Below are 16,564 nucleotides of genomic sequence, written 5' to 3' on the forward strand. Positions count from 1 at the left end.
TTCCACTATCATTAAACTCTTACTCTAATAGGCCATTTTAATTCACAAAAGCACTTTATATTGATATTCATATACTACTGAAATAGCCAAAACCAGCAAGTGAAAAAAATTAAACATATTGAATAAAGACATGTCTATTTCACATGTGATTTTTACATTAGCATATGCTGATTTATTTATTTATTTGTTTGTTTGTTTGTTTATTTTTGGTTTGGAGATGGCCAGTAGTCTAGACTAATTTATAAACTTTATTTCCATGAATGTATAAATACATAGGCTATGTCTAGACTGCCCCCTTTTGTGCAAAAAATATGCAAATGAGGTGAAGCGTGGAATATCACAGCACCTCATTTGTGTAAATTAATGAGGCTCCGTTTTTGCACAAGAGGCTTTTGCGCAAAAAACCCCTCTTGTGCAAGAGCCATTCTTCCTCTTTTTTTCAGGAAGAATGGCTCTTGCGCAAGAGAGGGTTTTTGCGCAAAAGCATCTTCCACAAAAATGGAACCTCATCAATTATGCAAACGAGGCATGGCAATATTCCACGCTTTGCCTCATTTTCACATTTTTGCGCAAGAGGGAGCAGTCTAGACATAGCCTTAGTAAATTGGGTCATACCAATGTACCTATAAAGAAAACTTTCAATTAAATAAACTTGTGAAGCCAAAGAATAGATTTTGGCTCCTATCCTGCAAAACCTGCAAACATGTTTTACCACAGTGAGTTGTCCCATTGCCTTCAACGGGACACATAATGTAAAACACCATTCAAAGCTTTGGAGGAGTGGGGCCTGAGATAGAATGTTTGGCTATAATTGAAACACATTTTTAAGTGCGTATAATTTTCTTCGCATAGTTTTTCTAGGCCCTATAGGCATTATTATGCAACTATGGAAAATGTAACTTCTGGACAATCTACATAGAAAATACACAATTTGATCGAGACACTGAAATAGAGTGTTAATGTACATTAATGCCAAATTTATTTATGCATGGCTACAGAAGCATGGGTCAATATTAAATTACAAAAGCATGGATCAATATTAAACGCAGCGCAACATTATTCAAGGAAAGTGTCTGTGGTGTAGAAAATTTTATTTGATTTAGAAAACCAACTGATAACTAAAGCTTTGTCTACACCACGGGTTGGCAAACCCTGGCACATGTGCCATGAGCGGTACACGAGCCAATTTTGAGTGGCACACACAGCCTAACCTACTGCTGCCTCCCTTCCCCTTCGCTGGCAGCAGGTTATTAGGTTGCGTGCACAATGGCTCTGCGCTTGGCTGCGGTGTGCTGGCAGGGGTGGCCCGTCCATATAGGCGAACTAGGCGGTCACCTAGGGCGCCAAGTTAAATGGGGCGCCAAATGGTGGCGCAATATCATTGAGGGGTTTGGAGGCGGGGGTGCCGATTGCATGGTTCGCCTAGGGCTCCAGTTGCTGGCAGCTAGTCTAGGGCCACCCCGGCTACTGCCAGCGAGTCCTTGCCATCCCCTGCCCCACCACCACATGCTGCATGACCCCTTCCCTCCCCCCACAGGACTACTCCACCATGAGAGGATCCAGGTCTGACCGCGCCGCTTCCTCCTTCAGGCTCTCGCTGCTGGGGGGCCCTCTGCACGTTGGAGCTACAAGCGAGAGGAGTGGGCAGCATGGAGCCGAACGGCTCACAACTGGCTGAGCTGCCACAGCCCGAGCACAGCCTCTGCCTGCACCAGGGGGCAGGGACATGCTGGCCCACACCGGGCACATAGCCAATGCCCTGGAGGCCACCAGTACTGACACCTGGCTGGCCCACCTGCAGCCTGAGGGGCTGCAGGAGCTGGCCAAGAGCTTGGCACTCAGCCTGCACCAGAAGGCGCTGCCTCTGCTGCCCTGGCCCACAAGCAGTCTCAAGGAACTGGGCAAGGCACTGGGCGACCCCTGCTTGGCTGCCCTGTGCACCAGTGGCTGCTGTGCAAGCCAGTGACCCTGCACTGCAGCCACACTCACTGCCACCACTGCGTTGCGCTTGCCAGTCCTCCCACCTGCTCATGCCCAGACTCCTACTCCCGCATTCATCCCCCTCTCCCAGCCAGACAGTCTGGCTGCTCCTGCCTCCTAGCCACACAGCCTGCCCTCAGCCTACTCCTACCCCCTCCTTTGTTTTTGCCCCCTCCCCTTTGCCAGACACCCTACTCCCAGCCTATTTCTGTACCCTACCTCCCACCCAGACCTCGTACCCTCACCTTCTCCTATATCCCGCCTGCCCAGATCCTGCACTCCCATCCCTATCCCACTTGCTGGCAGCCCTGCCCCACACACTGAACCCCTCATTTTTGTCCCCACCCCAGAACCTAAGGGGGTCCACAAAATCCACTGGAATCCCAGAAAAGTAAATCTGGCCTATGGGAAGTCCTGGACCTCAGTCCTCCTTGTCCCTCCCACTCACCCCATGGGGCATGAGCACCACAGGAGTAAAGTGTCTTAGGCTACATCTAAACTACACCCCTGTCGGCAGAGGGATGTAAATTAGACGTATCGAAAGTGCAAATGAAGCCAGGATTTACATAGCCCGCATTTCATTTGCATAATGGCGGCAGTCGCTTTTTTTTTCAAAACGGGGCTTTTTGAAAAAAATGGCAGTTTAGACAGGATCTTTCAAAATGGGGCATTTCTGTTGAAAATGACCCATCTAAACAGACGGGGGTTTTTTTTTCAAAAAGCCCTGTTTCGAAAAAAAGCAGCGGCCGCCATTATACAAATGAAGCTTGGGCTATTTAAATCCCGGCTTCATTTGCACTTTCGATATGTCTATTTTACATCCTTCTGCTGACAGAGGGGTATAGTTTAGACGTAGCCTTACTGGGGGGCCACATCAGTGAGGGTTGGGGAGGTTTTTTGCTTCTCACTTGTGTGGTCCCCCACTGATTTTTTCTGTGGATCAGTGATGCCCAAACCTAAAAAGGTTCCCCACTCCTGCCATAAATAAAGAAAATATTGAAACCTTTAATGCTGGACATAATATTTTAGTTTATTTAAAATGAAGTTTGATAGACTAACATGAGAAACTTAAAATGCTTAATCTGTTTCATAATTTAAATCAAACTGTTCTCCCTAGTTGCAGCTGGTTCAGAAAATAAGGTCACTGTACCCAGCCTGCCCTTGCCTCCCACACTCTCTCCTTCCACCAGCACACAGATCCGCGAATAAGTAAAATCTTAGTATGCCACTTCTGAAAGGTTGCCGACCCCTGCACTAAAAGGTAAGATCTACATCTTAATTTATTTATCAATGAAGCTACTGTAAGTAGAACTATTAATGACTTTAGAAGTATCATCAGCACTCAGTCCCATACACAGAGGTGAATAAGTCAAATCTCAGCACTCCACCTCCGAAAGGTTGCCGACTCCTGGTCTACGCTTAACATTTTCAACAAAGCAGCACTTTAAACAAAGTGTGGCAATGGCATGAATGCTCTACGAGATTTCTCCCAATGCTCTATAAACCACTTCTGCCAGGGAGTATTGCACGTTAGAGTGCTGTAACTTGCTGCACCGGGGTGGGGTTCTAATCCCTGAGTCAGAAAGTTACAGTGCTGTCAAGTGCCAACGAGACAAAACTGTTAGTTCAACAATCAAAATTATTTATTAGAGATTAAAATACTTTTGTTTCCATTATTATTTGTTGCTTCAAAATAATAAATAGCACACTGTTTTATCTAGTCTACAAACTCTGTTCTTTCCTGTGTTTTACAACCATTTGGCTTGTTTCCAGTGTGTCTCATTCTCTCTTTTTATTTCTCCGCTAACACTGTTCAATGTTTTTCCAGTTTATCTACCTTGAATATTAAGTTAAGTGTGATTGGTAATGAATAAACATCTAAATGTCTTCAATTTCTAAAATGTTCCAGATATTGTAGCCAAGTGCATATTGCACATTGCTTTGAAGGAAATAGATAATTTTATTCATACTTTGCTAGCATCTTGGGACTCCAAAGTATTGCTTTCCAAATTAGATAATGTTTTAATTAAACACTTAACACAGAATAAATAAACAATTTAAATTAAACTGTGACCTTTTCCAAATTTCAACTATAGGTTAATACCTGTATATACAAGGCATATATATTTATTTTTACTACAAAAATCCAATTATTTTGTGATAGTATTAAGCGTTCAGATGCATTCTGTCTCTTAACATAAAAAGGGAGAAATGAAAGACAAGAAATTCAACACAGAGAAGTAACTTATGGAACTCATTGTCCCAAGAGACCAAGAACTTATTGGGATTCAGAAAAGGCGGAGACATTTTATAGAGATAATGTGATCAAAAAATATTTTAAAAGATACCTAACCCTTCACAGTTCAAGACATAAGCTAGCTACCAATGGACAAGGGCTAGAAAGAATCTTTGCCAATGCTTACATTATTCCATAACAATCCACTACAGGACCTCCTTTGGTATCCTTTCTCCTGTGATAAAGGATACCAAATTAGATGAACCACTTATTTTGATTAACTGAGGCATTTCCCATATTTGTGAACATCATGGCTACGTCTACACTGGCATGATTTTGCGCAAGAACTCTTTTGCGGAAGAGTTCTTGTGCAAAAAATCTTCCAGAAGAGAGCGTCTACACTGGCATGTGCCTTTGCGCAAGAGATGTGCTTTTGCTCTGATGGCCATTTTAACCATAGGGCTTTCTTGCGCAAGAAATTCATGTTGCCTGTCTACACTGGCCTCTTGCGCAAGAACAGTCGCACAAGAGGGCTTATTCCTGAGCGGAAGCATCACAGTTCTTGCGCAAGAAGCACTGATTTCATACATTAGAACGTCAGTGTTCTTGCGCAAGAACTCGCAGCCAGTGTAGACAGGCAGCAAGTTTTGGTGCAAAAGCAGACACTTTTGCGCAAGATCGCGCCGATGTAGACACAGCCCACATGAAAGTGGCAGCATTTTATTTCTTTAGGGTATGATTTTCCAGGGGTGATGTAAATGATACAGATGTAAATGGGGTGCAGTGCAGTGGAGCATTTGACCCTTATAATCTAGGAAATATCAGTATTTCACATAAGAAATTGGAATACTCTTATGGGCCTGATTCATTACCAGGTTGCTCCAGTTTTATACTAAAATCAAGAGTGACACCAGTAGGAGGATTGTTGTTCTAGCCATGTTGGCAACAGGATATTAGAGAGATGATGAACAATGATCAACACCCCACACAGCGTAAGTTTCAAGGTCCATAGGTCCTGCATGTGTCCATGCAAACATGCGATGTACCTCATCCAGCACACTACATGTCTCAATAACAACTATGTGGGTGAAATGAGACAACTGGTATGCTCTCACACTTACACAAAAACATGATCAAAGACAAAAACACCTATAAGTGACCACATCCCACAAAGCAGTCACTCTCTATACCTGACTTCTCAGTCCTCATCCTCAAGCATTTATTACAACACTCTAGAACCCATTTCATCATCCCCTATTCCACTGACAGGAGAAGTGCTAGTAGGCCACTTCAGCTTGAATGAGCCTTTGAAGCGTGTGTTAACTACCTATGCTAACTAATGAGCATCCTCTCCTGCAGACCTGCCTGCATCCCGTGTTCCTGCCTTTGATACACAGGCAGTTGGGGTGGGGGGGAGGAGACAGGCAGGAGCCATTGCTTGTGGGGTGCAGGCTTAAAAGCACCAGCTCCCACCATCCCCACATACTACGTAAACATGTAACCACTGTAAATTTCATTGGCAATTTACTTATGTAAGTTCCCAAGTAATGGAATGAGCCTTTTGTGGATATCAGATCAGTACATACTTGGTCCGATGCATATATGTTTTGGGTTTATCTACACAGGAAAGTTTTATCAGTTATACAGCCATAATTATACCAGTATAAACTCGTACATAATTAACCAACATAGATGTACCATTTGTAAAAGCCAGTGTGGACATTCTTATTCCACTATAAGAGTGGCTTTTTTCAATTGAGTTTAATCCCTGCGCAAGCAACATAAGTGAAATCCTCTTATACTCCAATAAGAGGGCTTACACAGGGGGTTAACACCAGTATAACTCCACTGGTTTACACTTTAAAAACAATGAGTAGTCCTGTGGCACTTTAGAGCCGTGGTCCCCAAAATGGTGCCCGCGGGCGCCATGGCGCCCGCTGGGCCCTTTACGTGCGCCCGCGGAGCAATCTGGGCTGGCCCCGCCCCCGGGCGTGCGGCAGGTGCCAGCCTCGGGTGCATGGCTGGCCCTGGCCCCGGCCCCGGGTGCGCTGCGCATGCCTTTGTCGGCCCTGGCGCTGGCCTTGGCCCTGCCCCCGGGTGCGCCGCGCGTGCCCTTGCCGGCCCTGGCCCCGGCTCCAGCCCTGCCCCTGGCCCCGGCCCCGGGTGCGCCGCGCGTGCCCTTGCTGGCCCTGGCCCTGGCCCTGCCCCCGGGTGCACTGTGCGTGCCCTTGCCGGCCCTGGCCTTGGCCCCGCCCCCGGGTGCGCCGCACGTGCCCTTGCCGGCCCTGGCGCTGGCGCTGGCCCTGGCCCCGGGGGCGCCGCGCATGCCCGCACCGGCCCCGGCCACGTGGAACCTGCGCAGCCCCTGCCCGGGATCGCGGTACATGCCGCTGCCGGCCTCAGGCATGCAGCGCATGCTTGGCCCCACCCGCAGTCACGTGGCCTGTGAGTGGCCCCGCCCCCGTACGCGCAGCGCGTGAGTGGCCCTGCCCCCAGGCGCCGGCAGCCCCAAAAGGTTGGGGACCACTGCTTTAGAGACTAACAGAAATATATACAATCATGAACTTTTGTGGATAAAGCCCACTTCATCAGATGAACTGGATGATGAAGATGAACTGAATTCCTCAGTCCAATTCATCTGATGAAGTGGGTTTTACCCATGAAAGGTCTTGATTCTAAATATTTTTGTTAGTTTCTAAGGTGCCATAGGACTACTCATTGTTTTTAAAGTTAGAGACTAACACTGCCACCCCTCTGATACTGGTTTACACTAACACCTTAACCTACATTGGCATAACTTTACTTTTTAGACAAGTCCTTGCACAAGTAGTCCCAACAACATTATGTTATGACTCATAGACATGTGCCTGCAAACTGTTACACAAGTAGTCCTTATAGACCCAAGTAATTTTACTGACTTTTACTATCGTTTGAGAATTGTACACTATCGTGGCAAAATCCCTGAACTCAACACATTCACAGCATAAGAAAGCTTTGAGTTAGTATTAAACAGATCTCTAATATTGATTTAAAATATCTGTATTTCAGAATTAGAATAATTTACAGATTTTAGAGAGAAAAATAAATAAAATATCTCAGATTAAAAAATGTATACATTTTATTTCATATTTTATATTTTAACATGATTAAACCAAATTCTTATAAATGATTCCAATAAAGTGTGTTTCTAAGGGTGAAATTCCAACTATACTGAAGCCAATTGAGTTTTACTATTGACTTCAAAGGGCAGGATTTCAACCTGATCAAAATAAAACCTTAAAATTAAGAAATTAATATTGAGATGTATAAATAATGTAACATTTTATTATCCTAACATAGAGCCTTAGAATACGAATTCACTGAACCTTTACATCCGTGTTTCTTAACCAGTGGTATGAGTACCCTTGGGGATACTTGAGAAAAGTCTGGGGTTACTTCACCACAACTGAAATTTGGAGAAAACTGAATTTTTGTTTTAAGTTTTACAGTGCTTTATTATTTTTCTACTTTTTACACCCAAAAATTTCATCGCCCACCCAACTACGATTATGTTGTTTAAACAAATGTGTTGCAATGGTAGAAAAAAAAATTGTGTGTCTGAAAACTGTAGGTACTGGGGGTACTTATAATTTTATTTTCAAAAAAGGTTGAGAAACACTAATTTACGTAATACACTTGCTAAATATATTTCATTGTTACAGACAGTTGACTTGATCCTAATGTGAATAGGCCTTATTCATACATTTGACCCCACTAAAAGAGGGATACTGGATCAAGAAAATTTGCTATGATGAATAAGTATGAGCAGCGCCCAGAATGTAGAAAATTAAGCAAACTACAAGCTGTGCTAATTGCAAAACTGACTTTTTCCTTGCAAAATTAGTAGAAAGCGTTCCTTGTTCAGAAAAATGAGTATGATGTACATTTTTTTATTTAAATAAGAAATTGTTCAGAATTAATTAGAATAAAATAAGTGTCTGGTCAAAGGAAATTTAATTTCCACTGTGCTTTGTACATTTTGTAGAATGAAATGTGTGTGCAATCTCTAAATTTACTCTTTGCTTGATTTTTATAGATGACGTTGTTAATAACGCTTAGTTTTTGAAGAAACATAAACATCAAGTATTTTCTCACTGAAAAGTGATGTGGTATACAATTTAATTATTCATTTATGCAAACTATAGAAAACAGAATTATAAAAGACAAATAAACAGAAAATGAGGTTAGTTTGCCCCCCGCTTTATGTTGTCAGAGTTCTGAGCATAGTTTAGTGTTTCCTATTCATGACTTTATTATCAAATTACTCCCTGATGATGTCTCAGATGTGCTTTTGTCTGCAAATGAGACGGAATAAAATACTAAGGCATTAACGTTAAATTACAATAGTTAATGGTGTAAATACCAAAATAATTACTGCATCATACCATCAATTGTTATGTGTTCATTACTGAAGTTCTTATAAAGCCTTCATTTTCTTGTTACAATTATTTTTTCTTTGTTTTTGTCTGACTATTTTATAGCTTTAGTACCATTCAGCAGTTATACAACCCATTTAATCCTGTTTAAAGCTTCATTTTAGCTATTTCTTATTTGCACAGAAACTGCTTTTTCTTCTGTCCCGACAGTTAAAAGTTACACAGGAATAGGTGCAACACTTGTCAAATGGGATTATCTAAACCCAGGAGCGATAAAATAACAGAAGGTTTACAAATTTGCTTTACACACCCTCTCTCAAATTCAGTAGTTCTGAAAAACAATCAAACTAATTGCTACTGTAGTGTATCTTGCCTATTCTCCAAGTTTCAATGCTATCTCTTTCACAAAAATACAGACCATCACAGTAGCTAGCCAAGCATGATAGCTTGTATACCTATTTTCTCTCTCTCTCTCTCGTACAAACTGCAACTTTCATACAAGTGCAGTGTTGCTGCTGATGTATAAAAGTACAACAGCTACAGTGCTCCTGATCCTGTGACCTCTCTCTCTCTCGTACAAACTGCAACTTTCATACAAGTGCAGTGTTGCTGCTGATGTATAAAAGTACAACAGCTACAGTGCTCCTGATCCTGTGACCTTCTGTCCGGTTAACTCTTTCATACTTTTGATCGACTCTGTTGCAGGCGCATACAAAAACAGCTTTGTAACTGCACGGACCCCTCCCCACACAACAAAGCTGCACACATGCACAGTATACTGCCCTGTTACCACCCTGTTACCACTCATTTCTATCCCCAGAGGTCACCCATACATTTCCAATAAACCAGAGCAAAACTTAAGAGTTCCTTTCTTACTGAACCAAAAAACAGCTCTCCCACTGTCAGCTTTGCTTAGCAAGAAATGAACGGATATCACCAATTTGGAGGAGTCCTGTAGCACCTTAAAAACTAACAAATTTATTGGGCATAAATTTTCATGGGCTGGAGACCACTTCATCAGATGCATGATGCAGTGGGCTCCTGCCTGTGAAAGTTTATGCCCAAATAATTGTGTTAGTCTTTAAGGTACCACAGGACTCCTCGTTGTTCTTGCAAATACAGACTAACAGGTATCCCTCTGAAACAAAGTCAGAGGAGCTCAGGTACATTGTTGTACCACTAAAAAAAAATGTTTTCCCTCCCTTTCTGCCCCACTAAGCTTTGCACCTCAGGCTTAAGATGTTAATATATAGCAATGACCTCACACCAGGGGTGAGCAAAGGGGCCTCCATAGGCCGAATTCAGCCCACTAAGCTGGTGGAATTGGCCGTGGCTGCCCTATTGCTCCCCTACCACTCCCCCACCACCACGCCAATCTAGACCTGGAGACAGGGGAGTGTGCAGTCTCCTCCCCCAACCAAGAGCACAAAGCATCTCTCTCATGCATCCCTGGCAAAGCAGGGGCAAGGGGTGAGAGACTTTGCGCACTCCCTCACTCCCCAGCCAATCAGGTCTGTGAGGGGGGCACACTCGAAGTCTCCTGGCCCTGCCCCTTCTGCTCTTCTGGAGCGGCCTGGGCCCACTTCAGAAATTTTTGAAGTGGCCCCCTTTTAAGAATTATTGCCCACCCCTGACTTCTACACAAGGTCTGATACTTCAGACAAAGGGGGAAATTTACTGCCTTATGCGTAGCAGCAGATCTGAAGAACAGCTTGTCTGGCACCAACAGAAGGTGATCCAAGGAAAGATAATGCCTCACAAGCACCTTGTCTCTCTAAGCATCAAGCCCCATTTCTACCTGGAATTGGTCCTGCCTAGAGCAGGGGGCTGGACTTGATGACCTGAGGTCTCTTCCAGTTCTATGATTCTATGATACCTGGGGCAGCAGCCTGGGCTGCAAACTTTGCTCCTCCCAGAGGTGAAAGTAAGGGGTGCACCCTGGCGCACAGGTCGGGCAAGAGCTGGCTGAGCTGCGGCAAAAGCCAGCAGGGAGCAATTTAAAGAGCCGGCAGGGACCCAGGTTGCAATAGGACAGTAACTGTAAGGCATGTTAAGTTACATTCACCGCTGCTCCTGGCCCAATGCTCTAACAAACAAACCCATGCAACTGTTGCAAAGACTCCAGTGAAGAGGGTGAGAGGCAGGAAAGATCCCTGCAGCAGCGGCAGCACTGCTGTCCCCGCACACTGCAGCAGCCCCGGGCTGCCGTCCTCTCTCCCCGGACGCGCCCAGGCGCCCCGTGCACCGCTGCAAACTGGCAGCGCGCTGCGCTCCCGCCGGCTGGTCGCGAGCCTGGGAGCCCTCACGCCGTTGTCACTCCGGGGCAAACTCCTGGGGAAGTCACCGGGGCGCGCGGCTCGAGAGGGCTGCGGGATCGGGCCCCGGGGGCGCCTGCAGAAAACCGCAGCGCTCCCGTGCGGAACTAGCCCCGGGATGACCTGGGGGAGGCGGGGAGCAGCCCTACTGAGCTGCCCGTGCGGCGGGCCCTAGCGCGGAGCAGCAGTGCAGCATGCCCCCTCCGCGCCCTCAGCTCTGCCCCCTTCGCCCCTGGGTGCCGCGCTCCGCACCCACCTGCAGCCCCGTGCAGGGCCCGACTGCCCGCCGGGCACGGCTCGCTCCCTCCCCTCGCCTGCAGCGCTGGCCCCTGCCGCCGCTCGCCGCTCCGCCGCTGCCTGCCCGAGTTGTGAGACCGCAGCGGCAGCAGCAACAGGACCCCCCCGCTTCTCCCGCCTTCTCCGCCCCGCCCCTGTGGCGGAGCCGCCCGGGTGCCGCTGCCTCAGGCTGCGCGCAACCTCTGAGCTCAGGGGGAGCACGAACCCCTCCCCCCCCCCCCCCGCACCGCGGGGTTGCTGCTTGCTACCCCAAAGCAGCCTGGAAGCTGGATCCAGGGAGAGAGGATGAAGCCCAAGGAACCTGGGGTGACCAGGCGGAGCCCTCACCCTTCAGGCCCCTCTGGGAGCCCTCCCGGCCTGCAGCGCACCATATAGGTCATATAGGTGACTCGTGGTAGCACTCAGGAGCTAGCTCTGTGCCCCCGCCAAGATTTTAATTGTTAAATGGGGCGCTCCCACGTGCCTCTTCCCTGTTCCCCTGGTGGCCCTTCCCGCCCCTCTCCTCCCAGAGGAACCAGTCACCCCTGATTTAGGTAGAGCCAAAGACACGCCACGCCCAGTGCACCTTCGCCATAGGGCCTGCCAACCCCTCAGGGCAGCAGCGGAGGTAGCCGTCTGCACCGGGGAAAGACAAGACACAAGCATCCTTCTTTGTCCTCCTTATGGCCTCATGTAACCTGTGGCAGCATTGCCACTCCCGAATGGTCACAAACCATGAGTCGGGCTCACCAAAAATCACAAGATTGGTTTTTAAATCATGTACAAATCGTAGCTTTGATGTTCTTTTTCTTGGCCGCCTGCTTTTTGAGCCTGAGGGGAGGGGAGGGGCTAGTGTTTTGAAGCTGGTTCCACAGCCCTGTAGGCTTGGAAACTTAAGTTTTCTTTAACAGTGAAGGCTGAAATCATCACATATCTACTTGACTGCAGGAGCTGGGGCTTTAAGGAAAACAGTAATTACCATGACAAAAGCAGGAGGATTGGCAATAGTTCCATAAGTAGTAGATGCCTTAAAGCACCTGAGAGCATGGCTATGGCTCTTGGACCCCTTGGTACCAACTAGCACAGCTGCTCTGACACAGAGCAAGTGTGTGCTGCTCTCTTGTGAGACACAGGGCAGAGAGGAGCTGTGGTTGAGCCAGCTAGTTGTGCTGGGGAATGCAGCTGCATCTTGTTTCTCTGTACCCCTGTAACATATTACTACCAGCAAAAAAGGCACATTTTAGCCCCACAGGTTAACATTTCAGCAGGAATAAATATATAATCTGTTTGTCCAACCACAGGGCCTGAAACTCTCTTCTGGCTGAGCTCAGCACAGAAGAGCCAGAGGTTGGGAGGCGAATGCTCCTATTCGGGGTCCTACTGCTGATGTAAATTAGAGCAACCTCAGGGCTATTTTAATTTATGCTGGAATACTTGAGGGCTCTGGGAACAGCCATTCTCCCAGCATGCCCATTATATTGGAAAGTGATGTAGAGCCAATTATGCCAGCTCTATGGTATATAAGGAAGCCCATAGCAGGGACAGTTCCCAATGAGAAAATATGCTGCCTTTACAACTCCTTGTGCTGCCACTGCATCATAAAATGGCTATATTGCAATGGGGCCCACAGTTTTCAGCCCTGTAGATAAAAAAACTTCTGCTAGGCAACAGATTCTTCCTGTTCTCTTGAGTGGTTGTGTAACAGGGATAAGAGGGATAATGCTATTCAAACTATTTCTAAGTTCCTCCAAGCAGTGCGTAAAAGCTACCGTTGGCTTTCCATCCCAGCAGCTCTGCACTAGGCATCCTCTGTCTTCTCATCACTGCAATTTATCTTGCTTTAGTGACTGCAAAGTCTTTACAGATAAACACGGGAGAAAATACTCTATTCCGATTTTTGACAGCTGTAATGAGTTCAAGGAAGAATTGTGTAAACATTATTAGGTGTAATAAACACATGTCAGCATTAGACAATCTTGTGTAGAAATGTTGGTAAAAGCCACTATGAACATTTTATTCATAATGTCTTTTTAACTTTATGTAGCTGTGTAATAGGCCTTGTGCTTCACTGTTGCTTTGACGGAAAATCATTACCCACTAATAGATGAGCCAGTTCTGAAGGAGTGCCACTGGGATACTGTACACTTTCCTACATAGATGTTGTATATTGGAGGAAGTAGCAGGAGGCCTGCCAACTTTCCCAATTTAATTATTAAGCTGTCAGTTCCTGACTTCTTGTTTCAACTTCCTGAGGCAACATCTGGCTGTAATAGCAACAATAAATAAAATAAAATTTGATCATTCATTCAACCACATTCTATTGGTAATGTCATTTTTACTGCACTTTCTACAAAAAACTTGGTACTACAAATCTGGACCAGTAATCTTTCCCCCTCTGTCTGACCAAATCTAAGTAAAGAGCGGAACAGTTAGTACTATGAGAAAAGTGAAGATCTTTATGATAATGTGTCATAATCAAACCTTTCCCAACAAGTCCTTCAATGTGTATTGTAACCATCCTAATTTTTGTTTTCAGAAGGACTGCAAAGATTTTCACTGGGAGAGACTAAGAAATATGAATCTGGGAAATAAAAGATCTTGGGAACAGTGATGCATTTTACTTTTTTTAAAATGGATTTTTAAAAACAAATGTTTTAAGGTTGAAACAGATATGTAATGTTAAATTGATATTTAAATGCTGTTAGATGTGAATGAAATACTAAAAGAAAGTCTTAAAATACAGTACATATTTTTGCGCATTGTCTGGATGGAGCCCTACTCCATATAGTTTGCATGCCCTCATCTTGCAAATTCCAATCACAATATCATTTGAGGCTGCATTTCTCTCTCCTCATGTCCTCCCAAAGTCATAAATAAGAGGAACCATCTCAAAGTGCCACTCATTTCCTTTTCAGTTGAACAGTCAGTGAACATAAACTCACCCCTATCCCCATCAATCTGTTGGAGGGAAATTTCATTTGTTTGCTTTCATAGTGTTGGAATGGCTAGATAATTTTGACAAATGTTATGTATGGCCTTGTTGGACCTTCTACTCAGGCACACCCAGACTTCCTATGGCTTTTTGAAGGACCTTTTTCTCTTAGGATGACCGGGGACACATCCATCTTTTTCAAGCTGTTTCCTTCCTCCCGTGGCACCATGTCTTTGGTAGAGAAAATGCCAGATGTCTTTTTTTTCCTGTTAGGGGGCACTTCACATGCAGGGACCTCTCTAGCCAGTCATGCTGAGTTTGAGAGAACCACTGCTTCTCTTCAGGGCAGCTATATAACCATCAAACCTCTGTCAGACTCTCAATGAAGAACCTAATCCACTAATTCCAGTGCTGGTAGTCAACTGAGTTCGATGCCTAAGGAAAGTCCAGTGCCTATAAACTGAGCATCTGGTAGAGATGGTTAGTCAAGCAACCAAAACTAAGCTTTTCAATCTTAGATCTCTCTTTCCTAAATGCATATGCAAAGTAAGAAGGGGTCACCTGTACCATCAGGCAATATATAGGCTTTGGTTTTGAACTCACAGAGCAGATGTAAGGGATGTTCAAGAGACTCTTCTTCCCAGTACTGTGACTCTCATTTACAGCTAAGGAAGAAGAAAAAGAAATGGAATCACAAGGCCTGTAAATCTACTCAAATCATGATTACATGGTACCAAGACAGCTCTGGACAATTATGCAGCATCAGGGCTATTTTCATCATTAGCTTTTGAATGCTTCCGCAGCTGTCATCTCATCATTTTGCCATGTACTTTAGCACCAGACGCTTTGATATTACCTCTGCAATAATTCTGGTCATAGACATGAGCTGGATACCTATAGTATCAGTACCTTACCTAACATCTGTGAGTAATATTCTTGTTCTCTGGCTTCACATAATGTACCTTTTGTTGGTATCCTCATTCTGTTATCCTCAGAAATGTCCCATCCCTCTCAGGTGGGATGAGTATAAATAAGGACCTTTTAAGGGATCCATAGCAGCCCTGTCTTGGATCCTTAGCAGCCCTCCTAGGTTATGGGCTCCTAAAAGTTTATGCATTACTAAATTCTCTTTGTTATCCTTACGTCCAAGCAACCTCTTTAACTAAGGTAGACATTCTGAAGCCAGCACTTTCCACATATCATTCCCCAAATCTAAATCTAAATGAGATAATATTATCAAGTCCCAGGAAAGCATTTGAGAATGTTTTTATATATATATGGTTCCAGCAGCTCAAGAGACATCAAGATAGAGATATCTCTAGGCTATAATGAGCCAAAAGTAAAATGTACAGTACAAAATAAAATGTCATTCAGAAGACCAAGAATATTACAAACTAGATCAAATCAAACTAGACCAAATCAAAGAAGCCACAAGATACCTTTTGCCAATACCTGATCTGCCAAATATCTTCAGAAAGCATAAGCTCTTAGATCCCAGTTCTCCATTGCCCTGAACCTTGTATAGCTATTTATATTAGTGCAAAATGAAAATAAAATTCTACGGTTTTGATCTGGTACCCTACTTTCCCCCATTTGCACATGTTTGACTGTCTACAAAAAGTTCAGGGCAGTAATAAATCTAGTGCAAAGTGCCAGGGAATGGAAAATACCTGATTTTTAAATCCCACGTTTCCAAATGGGGTAGGTGTGTGACTCACTAGCCTACATCCTTTGGAAAATAGATCTTGACCACATTGGATATTTAAGATCGCATGGCATCTATGCTCTCTTGAAAACTAATTTTAAAAATCCAAAACTTTGACTAAAATGAGTTTTGCAATGTTAATACATGTTATCATGCGTAGACAAAAGAAAAAGTATAATACATAAATTCAAGTTTATGTACAATATGAGAATATTTCTCCCCATTAACTGGAATGAAGAGTAAAAATGTCATATCCTGTTATCAAATGAATGGCAAAGTTATTAGCTTTTAAGGGATAAATTGTAGGAAAACCAAATCAATAACATATCAGTGATTCTCAAATACTTATCCACAGAGAATTAGCTGATCACTTGTTGCGTCTTTGTAACTAGCTGGCAATTATATTTTAAAAGCTATAAAGACATTAAATACTTTCTTGATGTTGAATACATGCAGTTGCCTTTCTTTCTACAGGGCAGTTATACATCTGTGAAAGGAGGAGGAGGAAATTTGTGTGATCACAAATGCAGTGGGAATGTTCAGACAACTCTGTCTTTATTAAGATAACATACACACTATGAAAAAGACTGAGAATAATCACAGTTATATACACTACAGGTTGAACCATGGATGTTGCCAGACCAGAAAGCCCCTAGACCAGAGAACCCCGGCTCAAGGCAGCAGAGTCCTGGTCCCCAGGGCAGC

At 44.5% G+C, this 16,564-nt stretch overlaps 1 protein-coding gene across 2 annotated transcripts in view; it reads right to left on the minus strand.

Moving 5' to 3' along the window:
- RARB (retinoic acid receptor beta) overlaps window positions 1–11,337 on the minus strand; it is a 543,189-nt gene extending 531,852 nt beyond the window's left edge. For both annotated transcript variants that reach the window (XM_075922032.2, XM_075922031.2), the window contains exon 1: window positions 11,203–11,337. The gene's annotated coding sequence lies outside the window, so the exon portion shown is untranslated. The remainder of the gene's footprint in view (window positions 1–11,202) is intronic.
- Between the last annotated feature and the right edge of the window lie 5,227 nt (window positions 11,338–16,564).

The sequence above is a fragment of the Pelodiscus sinensis genome, chromosome 2, assembly GCF_052426305.1.
Source record: "Pelodiscus sinensis isolate ZL-2025 chromosome 2, ASM5242630v1, whole genome shotgun sequence".
Classification (NCBI taxonomy): Eukaryota; Metazoa; Chordata; order Testudines; family Trionychidae; genus Pelodiscus; species Pelodiscus sinensis.